We start from the raw sequence: 9,848 nt of genomic DNA, 5'->3' as shown, positions 1-9,848 counted from the left end.
GGGCCCCGCAGGCGGGCGGGCGGGGGCGGCGGGGCCGGCCCGCTGCGCGGCCACCTGCTCCTGATGCTCTGCAGCAGGTGTGAGGAGGAAAGGGGCTTTGTAGACGGGAATGGCCGGTGAGCCCGCCCCCGAGGTTGCAGACCCCGCAAGGATGCTGAAGGCGGACAGCCCTTGGAGTTCCGGCGGTGACCCGCCTCGGGCGAGGGACGTCAGGTTTCTTTGCGAAGTGAGCCCTCGCTGCTCTGCTTTCGGAATCCACCCCCAGCGCGGTTCCTGCCGTAGGACAGGATGTGTCTCTAAGTGTCAACAGCCTCTGAAATCCAGGCGGGCTCGCCGGCCACGTGTTGGGGTCCGAGGCGGCGGCGCATCCTCCCCCAGCCTTCGGGGAGCAGTGCTGGGGGCGCCCGGGGGCCGCGGTCGTGGCAGGCTCGTAGCTGTGTAGGGTCAGGGGGCGCAGGCTCGCCGCCCCGCCGGGTCTCCTGACCCGCGTCTGGTGGCTCAGCGGAGCTGCTAACAGCTCGATGCCGGCGCTGCTTCGTGCCCTCGTTTGTCACCATTTCTCCTCTGGTTCCCGGTCCCGTTTCTGTCAGCTTAGGTTTTAAAGGTTCAAAATTAAAATGTGGCCTCCATGCTTGAAGTGTTTGAAGAGTTTAAGTGACTCGGATTAGTTGATTGTTTACTAAAGAATTTTTTAAATGTCTTATATATTATTTTTACTTACTTATTTTTAAATATTTTAAACATTTATGGGGGGGGTCAGCGGTGGGGGGGAGGGAGAGAGGGGGAGAGAGAGAGAAGGAGATAGAGAAGATCCCAACAGGCTCTGCGCTGTCAGCACAGAGCCCAGCAGGGGCTTGCTCTCACCAACCATGAGATCATGACCTGAGCCTAAATCAGGAGTGGGACACTTGATGACAGAGTCACCCAGGTGCCCCTAAAATGTCTTTTAAATGCTTTGCATATTCTTTTTGTTCCTGTAGTATAGTCTGTATGTTGCACTTAAGTATCCGAGTTGACGCATAACCCTAAGTGGATACTCCCATCCAAGTAGTGCCCTTTTAAAAGTGCCCAGGGAGGGGCGCCTGGGCGCCTCAGGTCATGATCTCACATTCGTGGGTTCCAGCCCTGCGTCGGGCTCTGTGCTGACTGCTCAGGGCCTGGAGCCTGCTTCCAACTGTGTCTCCCCTCTCTCTTTGCCCTTCCTTCACTTGCTCACGCTCCGTCTCTTTCCCAAACATAAATAAACATTAAAAAAGATTTTAAAGGCACATAAATGAAATTGTGCTCTGGGGGGGGGGGGGGCGTGTGTGTGTGATGGCTCCCTAGGGTGGATGAAGGGGACCCCGGAAGGTGTTGGTAGAGAAGTGTGCTGATGAGCTGCAGGCTGTGAGTTCAGCATGACCGCGATTGGTTGAGGGGGGCTGGCTGCAGAGGTCGGTATTAGGACTGGGTAGTATGTACGTGTGGCGGGCTGGCAGGGGTGACATTCGGTGGCTTGGGCATTCCTGGAAATTACAGGTGAGTGGAGGAGCGTAGAAGAGGCCTTGGGGAATCTCAGGACCAGATCTGGTGTAGGGGTGAGGGAGAGAGCATACGGGTGGTCATACGTACACAGCAAGCTGGTGGCAGGTCACCATCTCACAGTCCGTGTCACTTCTCTGCGGGGTCTCTTGTTCCTCTTGCGGACAGGCGTGTCCTGCCCGTCCTCTCAAGCAGGGACGTGGCTCCAGCCCGAGGAGACTGCGTACCTGGTGGTCAGGATCCCGGGGGAGGCTGCGCATACTGCTTTTTAGCTGTGCAAAACCGTTTTTGTTTTTGGTTGGGGTACAGATTAGACCTCAAATGTGTGTGTGTTAGGTTGTGTCCCAAGGAGAGCGTGAGGAGGGGACCCCGGCGCAAGTGGGACGGAGGAAGGAGAAGGAGAGGGCAGGTGGATCAGCTTGCTTGGCGTCTGCCTCAGCCCCACGGAGAGCTCAGGAGCCTGGCTGGCGTCACAGGGCTGCCCGTCCTGAGTTAAGGGACCTAGAAATCTGTAAGCCTCCCGTATCAGTTGGTCATTGGCTGCAGGCCGCCCGGCGAGTTGGCCAGGGTGGGTGGTGTGTGGCACTGCTGGCCCCGCCCTGAGGGCAGTCATCCTGAGGGTAGCAGTGAGGAGCCGCCAGTAGGTGACGCAGGCTGCTGGGGGATGGGTGGGTGCACTGGGCTGGAATCTGGGTGGGGAGTCAACCGCAGGTTCAGCTTGGAGGACTTTTAACGTGGACTGCACCTTGTGACCACCTGCACCCCCCATCACGTAACATTCCCAGCATTCCAGAGACTCCCTCCTGTCCCCTTCCGTTCAGTATCCCTTCTCCCAAAGATAATTGCTGCTCCATCTCTGGTACTTACTGTACCTGAGTCTTGCCTGTGGAACTTGGTGGGAAGGGTTTGTTCCCGTTTTCTGGATTTGGCTTCTTTCGGTCCGCATTCTGTCTGCGAGGGGGAACCCATTCCTCCACCCTGCAGCTGATGCGTTCTGTCCTCACGGGTGCGTGTGACATCCCTGGCGTGCACGTACACGTGAGCGGGGGTGTGCACACCCTGGGCGTTGCTCCAGCGCACACGCCTGCAGCGCATGAGGGTGCCGGTGGCCGCGCGGTCGCCGAGCTTTCTGGTCCGCAGCCATGATTGTTAGTCCTTTTAATTTTGGCAGTTCTGGTGGTGGTGTAGTTTCATTGTGGTTTCATTTCGTTTCCTGGCAGCTAATTATGTTGAGCACCTACAAATGTGTATTTTTCTTCTCTTTGGTTACAATGTAGTTCTTTCCCTTCATTTTATTTTATTTTTAAAAATTTTTTAATGTTTTATTTATTTTTGATACAGACAGAGACAGAGCATGAGAGGGGGAGGGGCGGAGAGAGAAGGGGACACAGAACCAGAAGCAGGCTCCAGGCTCTGAGCTAGCTGTCAGCACAGAGCCCGACACGGGGCTCGAACCCACAAACGTGAGATCTGACCTGAGCCGAAGTCGGAGGCTTAACCGACTGAGCCACCCAGGCGCCCCCTTTCCCCTCATTTTAAAAGCTAAAGGTTATAATGGTCTTTCTTTCATGTATTACATTATGTGTAATCTTCTCTCCTTTCTTAGGCTTAGTATAAAACCGAATATTGCCACCTTTTAAATATCTTTTTCTCTCTAAATTAAAAGAATATTTTAGTGATTATTTGTAAAGGCTCTGTGTAGCATATGAAACATTATAAAGAAAAGTCTGTGCCCTCCTTACAGTCTTGTTGGAGAGACGAGACTTAAACAATCCGAAGCTAACTGTTGCTACTGTAGCTGTTGTGGTAATGTCATCATCACGCCCCGGAATTCTGTCGGGCTGGTCCAGGAAGGGGCAGAGTTGGTTGGGGCTTTGTCTCCAAGGACGGATAGAATTCGGGCTGGGAAACAAGAAGCGTATTCTAGGTGGATGGAAGGGGACACATGGAGTAAGCGTGTAGTGGATTCCACTGGTTCTAAGTCACATGACTTCCTGATTTTTAGTATTTCTGAGGTCAGGATACATCTTGGTGGCATGACCTAGTTAGTGCAGTATTTTTTCCCTTTCTTGTAGTGCATGGAAGAATATTTTAGGGGCCATTTAGTCACAAGTATAGAAATCCAGTGAAAATAGCTTAGTAGGGAAAAAATGTATGGGAAGAATATGATGGTATCTCAAAGAATCTAAGGACGGACGTGATCCAGACACCAAGGCCTCAGGACCGCGGTGGTTACTTGGTTTTTCTCCTGAGCGGTGCCATGCCCTTCGCTCTGGCCGCCCTGCCTACTGGCTTCCCCCTTTCCTCGCATGTGATCTTGGCAGTGTATGATTTCCTGGTTTAGGTGTCCAGCCGGGCAGTTGGATCTCAATCCCGTTTCTCAGGAGAGGAAATCTGATTGCTCTGGGCCAGCTCTCCACCTGAGGGGCTGAGTCTGAGATGAGGGTTGGAGTCCTCGGCACACACGGAGCAGGGCAGGTGTGTGAGTTGCAGGGAACGGACTCTCCAGGAGAGAGTGGTTGCTGAATGGGATGTCTCGGTTCCGGCCCCGGCGGACGTAGCTGGAGCTGTGGAACAGGCTGCCGATCGCACGTGTGTGAGAGGAGGGAGCGATCGGGGCCAGACCAGCAGATCGGTAGTTACCAGCAGATAGATGACTCAGAAAGTCCCCAGGGAGGAGGCCTGGAGTTTGGGATGGGGTGTGGCTTGTTGGGTACTTTAACATCCAGTAAGTGAGGAGAGCCCTTAGGAAAGAATCACCCCTGGTGTAGGGTGGAGGGGGGGTGGGGCAGACGTGACCACAGTGCCAAGGGCTGCAGGGCCGCACGAGGAAGTACTAATGTACAGGCAGGCCTGGGTGACGTCATGGGGGTAATACTCCAGGGTAGTAGGGGTTGGAAGTCAGATTGCAGCACATCAGGGGTGAATGGGGAGTCAAAAAGTGGCTAGATTTTTTTTGAAGTTTTTCGTTATTTTGAGAAAGAGAGAGAGAGTTGCACATGTGAGAAGGGGAGGGGCAGACAGAGGGAGAGAGAATCCCAAGCAGGATCCCTGCTGTCTGGGCAGAGCCTGATGCGGGGCTCTGTCTCACAACCATGAGATCACTGACCGAGCCCCCCAGGCACCCGTAAAGCGGAAACTGCAGAAGCGCCCTGCACAGTGGTGCCTGGTCTGCCTCCCCCGCCCCCCAGCAGGGAGGGAGAGTTCCTGTTGCCCCATATCGCCTCCGGCATCTGTTGTCATCAGTGATCGGATCTGGTCATTCTAAGAGGGGGTAGTGATGTTCTCATCATTTTACTCCCTGATGACTCGTGGGCGGAGCGCCTTTTCATGCATTCGTTTGCTGTCTGTGTGTTCCCTTTTGCCCACTTTTACATTAGGTGGTTTTCTTATTGTTGAGTTTCAAGAGTTCTTTGTATATATTTCTTCTGTATTTGTACATATTTTGTAAACACACAAGTTCTTTGTCAGATGTGTCTTTTGCAAATGTTTTCTCGAAATTTCTTCTGGCTTGTTTTTCTCATTCTCTTAACTGTCTTTTGCGGAGCAGAAGTTTGTGATTCCAAAGAAATCCAGTTTTATCAATATTTTCTTTTTTCTTTTTTGAGAGACAGAGAGAGACAGTGCGCGCAGAGGAGGGTCAGAGAGAGAGGGAGATACAGAACCTGAAGCAGGCTCCAGGCTCTGAGCTAGCTGTCAGCTCAGAGCCTGACGCAGGGCTCGACCCATGAACCATGAGATCATGACCCGAACCGAAGCCGGACGCTTAACTGGCTGAGCCACCCAGGCGCCCCTATCAATATTTTCTTTCATGGATTATGTTTCTGATGTGTCTAAAAAGTGACTGCCAAACACAAGGTCACTTAGCTTTTATAAAATGTTACCTTCTAGTAGTTTTATAGTTTTGTATTTTACATTAGGTCTGTGATCTATTTGGGGTTAATTTTTGTGAAAAATACAAGGTCTGTATCTAGTTGTTTGCTTTTTTATATGTTTGTTTATTTTTTTGCTCTGATGCCCAGTGGCTCCACCCTGCTCTGTGGAAAAGCTTTCTTCATCGATCTGTTTGTCTGTTTCGGTTTTTGCCAACATGGCGCTGTCTTGATTTCTGTAGCGTTGGGTAAGTCTTGAAGTTGGGTAGTGCCACCACTGTGTTCTTTCTCTGCAGCACTGTGTGGGGTATTCTGCGATTCTGGTTGTTCCTGTGCTCAGTGTGTAGATCGGGTCAGGAAGAGCCGGTACTGACCATGTTGAGTCTTCCCGTCAGGCCTGGTGTATCGCCAGCAGTTAGTTCTTTGACTCCATTCAGCAGACTTTGATAGTTTTCCTTAGAGAACCCTTATATATGTTTTGTTAGATTTAGACCTAAGTATTTCATTTTCTGGACCTCAGATAATGGCACTGTTTTTAATTTCAGGTCCCAGCTGCTCACTGCTGGTCTGCAGGAAAGCAGCGAACACATTTGCTCTGTGCTCCCCCTCCGCCCGGCTTCCAGCAGCCGGGCTCCTCCCCTCTGCTTCCAGACCTTTGTGTTTAAGAGTCTGCGTTCCACCGTCTCCGTCACTGAGCACAGCGCCCTCGGGGTCTTCTCGGGTCGTCACAGATGGCAGGGGTTTCACGTTTCTCGTGGCTGAATAGTATTCCACCGCGTGTCTGCCACATCCTTATCCATTCGTCTGTTGACGTACATTTCGGTTGTTGCCATGTCTTGGTTGTGAGTAATGCTGTAGTGAAAATGAGGGTGCAGATAGGTCTTTGAGACCCTGTGTTTATTTCCTTTGGTTGGTATACGCCCAGCAGTGGGATTGCTGGATCATAAGGTAGTTCTGCTTTTAATTTTGGGGGGAACCTCCTTGCTGTTTTCCATAGTGGAAGTGATGTTTTGGGTTTTGTTTTTAATCAGTTTTTTGGAATTGTCTACATAGATGATCCTGTCATCTGTGATCAAAGACAGTTTTCTTTTTCTCTTCCTGATTTGTCTTCCTGTTACTTCCATTTCTTTTATTTTTTTTAAATTTTTAAAATTTCTTTTTTATTTTTGAGAGACAGAGACAGCGCAAGCAGGGGAGGATCAGAGAATCTGAAGCAGGTTCCAGGCTCTGAGCTACCTGTCAGCACAGAGCCCCATGTGGGGCTCAAACCCACAAACTGAGATCATGACCTGAGCCGAAGCCGGACGCATAACCGACTGAGCCCCCCAGGAACCCCCCCCCCCCCAGTTTCTTATTACAGTCTGCATGAGCTCATGCTTTGAGGAGTGTTAAACCAGTGGTGTGATCTTACTGGGAAAGTTTCTAGTTTCTCTCCATTAAGTTTGATGGTTTGGTGTTAACTGCAGATATTTTGTGGATGTTCCTTATCAAGGTGAAGAAGTCCCTTTCTATTTCTAGTTTACTGAGTTTTTATCATGAGTGGGTGTTGGATTTTGTCAAATGCTTGTCTGCCTCTACTGTTGTGGTCACGTGATTTTCTCCAGTCGGTGGATGCGGACTGCACTGAATGGTGTTTGAACGCTGAACCGGCCTTACCAACCTGTGATGCTTCCCACTGGCTGTGATCTGCGTTTCTTCGCACACCCTGTTGGATTCTGTTTGACAGTATTTTGTTGGGGAGTCTTGCATTTATATTCATAAGAGACCCTGGTCTTGCGGTATTTTTGTCTGGTTTTGGTACGAGGGGGTGCTGGGCTCGTCCAGGGAGTGGTTGCACTCTAGGGCCTACCAAAGCCAGCTACTGCCGTTTTAATTTTCCTCTCCGAGAGGTTTAGACTGTTTTTTTCCTGAAGTTTATTTATTTTGAGAGGGGCCGTGCAAGCGGGGGAGGAGCAGAGATGGGGGGACAGAGGGTCAGAAGCACGCTCTGTGCTGACAGTAGAGAGCCTGACGCGGGGCTGGAACCCAGGAACTGAGATCATGACCTGAGCCGAAGTCAGCCACTCACCCCACTGAGCCCCCCAGGCGCCTCAGGTTTAGACTCCCCTCCAGATTAGAGATCCCGATTGGCTGGCTTTATAAAAGCGCCCTCTCAGAGTCTGCAATGGCAGGTCTTACCTGAAATCTTCAACCTAAAAGGAACCCCCGTGCTGGTAGCCAGCACTCGGGGTGTGTGTTGTGACGCCTGCGGTGTGCACGGCGCGGTGGGAAATCAGACTGTTACAGATCCGGCCGGAGGGGAGGTGCCGGTGCCCAGCTTCTGCCCGGCTGCCTTACTCCGCTGCCGCTTCCCCGGCGGCACCGGCTCCGCTCTCGGCTAGAATTGCTGGCAGCCTTCACGCCCCAGACCCGGAGCCCGGGGCTGCCGGTAGCGGAGACGGGCGGGAATTCGGGATCTGGTTCTTAGGGAAGTCCAGCAGAAGAGTGGGCCGCAGACTTTGCGCTACTTGTAATCAGGGCCTAGGCCAGGCCCCTCCAGCCCCCCTGAGGGCTGCAGGCCGCCTCGCCGGCAGGTTCACACTGGGGCCGCCCGGCACTGGCTCCGCCCTGCGAGCCAGCACCTCCCTAAATTCGGTCCCCAGCCGCAAGCCCGCCTCTCCGGGCCCTGCCGCCGGGGCGTTGTGAAGCTGGCTTTCCTGGGGGATGCGGTCAGCTGCCAAAACTAAACTAAACTAACTTAACTCTTAACCAAAGTAACAGGCAGGAGGTCTCAGGACTGCAGAGGAGCCTCAAAGGAGTTTATTGCAAAAGCAGTCGGTAGGTTTGTTCTGTGACTTTCCCTTTATTCTTAGAACTTGTTGAGAACGCAGACGGCTAGGAGTTTGGAAGTTAGGCCTCTCAGGATCTTACACCGCTGTACCAGCAGCAGCTGCTGTCCGCACGGTCGTGTCCCACCACGGCCCCTCCATGCCCGCCTTTACCTACACCGCTCGTCGCCAAAGCGGCAGGAGCGGCAACGGCCGCCAGCGCGGCTCCGCGCCGTCCAGCACCTCCCGCACGTCCCGTGCTGCCGGGTCAGAGACGGGAGCGCCCGCCCGGCGGGGCGGCCGAGCGCCAGAGGCCTTCCCAAGGCGCATCCCTTCTCGTCCGCTTACTGTACTTCCAGACGGTTATCCTAAGGAACTGACTGACAGGTGCAAAGGGAAGGCATACAGGGAGTGTGGAGACGTGGCAATGTTGAAACATTTGAAACAACATAAATTGTAACAGTAGGAAATTTGTTAAGCAAACGGTAACCTCACAGTGTAATGGAATACTAGACAGCCATTTAAAGTGCATGCCGTGTGCTTATTAGTGTTTACATTTTGATGTCATATTTATTAAGAGTTCATTGTTAATGGAAGTGTTTTGTAATGCAGATTACAAAACACTGCTTCAGTGTGCATTTCTGTTATATTAATCTAAAAAGTCACCATGCCCCCTTTACCACTTTCTTAATTCCCAGTGCTGCGTGTCTGTCCCTGCTGGTGGTGGCTCGAAGCAGGGCACTCCTGTCTCTCGCTCCGCTTGTGCGACGGGATCCGAGGGCAGTTCGTGGGGTGGCTCTGGCTCCGGGTCTCGTGCGGCTGCGGTGCCTGACGCCTCACCTGGGTGGGGGGGACCCCTCCTCGCTGGCTTGTCCACGTGCCCGGGAGTTAGTGCTGGGTCCTGCTGGGAGGTGTCCATCCCCCACTACGTGCAGGTCCCTGTAGAACTCACGGACTGTCTTCCTGCCGTGGCGTGTGACCTGGGAGTGCAGGGAGAGCGCGGTCTGCCCGTCCGAGGCAGTCCTGAAGGTCACGTGTGTTGTCGTGGTCTGTTTTCCATCCAGTCCACACTCAAGGGGAGAGGAATCAAGCTCCACCTTTTAAAAGGGAAGCAACATTAAAGAATTTGTGGCAATACCCTAAAGCCACCACAGAAGGGTGTCAGTTTTCGCTAAGCTGTAAATGCTACTAACACATGACTTACATGCGCTATTTTTCTGTCTTAACTACCTGTTCGGATTTAAATATTACGGTTTTCCTTCTCTCCCACTACTATATTGAGTCAGGAGTTACTGCCTATGTTACTGTTATGTAAATATGAAACAGCTAAAAAGCAAAAACTGTCAACCAAATAAATTTTCAGTAGTATTTTGATGAAACTTACTTGACCCAGAGACAGCTTTATAGCTCTGTGCCTTGGAAATGTAAGCACATGTCATTTATTTGCAGCAGTGGGAATCCACTTGGGTCGTTTACCTCTTTAATCCGGCCACCCTTGGAGGAAGGGGGGCACACAGTTGGGCCAGGCGGAGGAGATAATTTTGGACTGCGTGTCTTTGGGTTGTCGCCCTGACAATCGTAGGGCAGGAGGCAGACACACGAGGATATGGGAGAGAGCGGGTGAAGCGGGGGGGGGGGGGGGGGGGGC

The 9,848-nt window shown here is 52.3% G+C and overlaps 1 protein-coding gene across 3 annotated transcripts in view; it reads left to right on the top strand.

Annotated features, from left to right (window-relative positions):
* The window catches only part of UBE3C (ubiquitin protein ligase E3C), a 98,474-nt gene that overhangs the window by 675 nt on the left and 87,951 nt on the right, over positions 1–9,848 (top strand). The gene's annotated exons all lie outside the window — the stretch shown is intronic.

This window comes from Suricata suricatta, chromosome 2 (assembly GCF_006229205.1).
Source record: "Suricata suricatta isolate VVHF042 chromosome 2, meerkat_22Aug2017_6uvM2_HiC, whole genome shotgun sequence".
Taxonomy (NCBI): Eukaryota; Metazoa; Chordata; class Mammalia; order Carnivora; family Herpestidae; genus Suricata; species Suricata suricatta.
The sequence above is the reverse complement of the archived record's forward strand: the minus strand, read 5'-3'. Positions and strand labels throughout refer to the sequence as shown.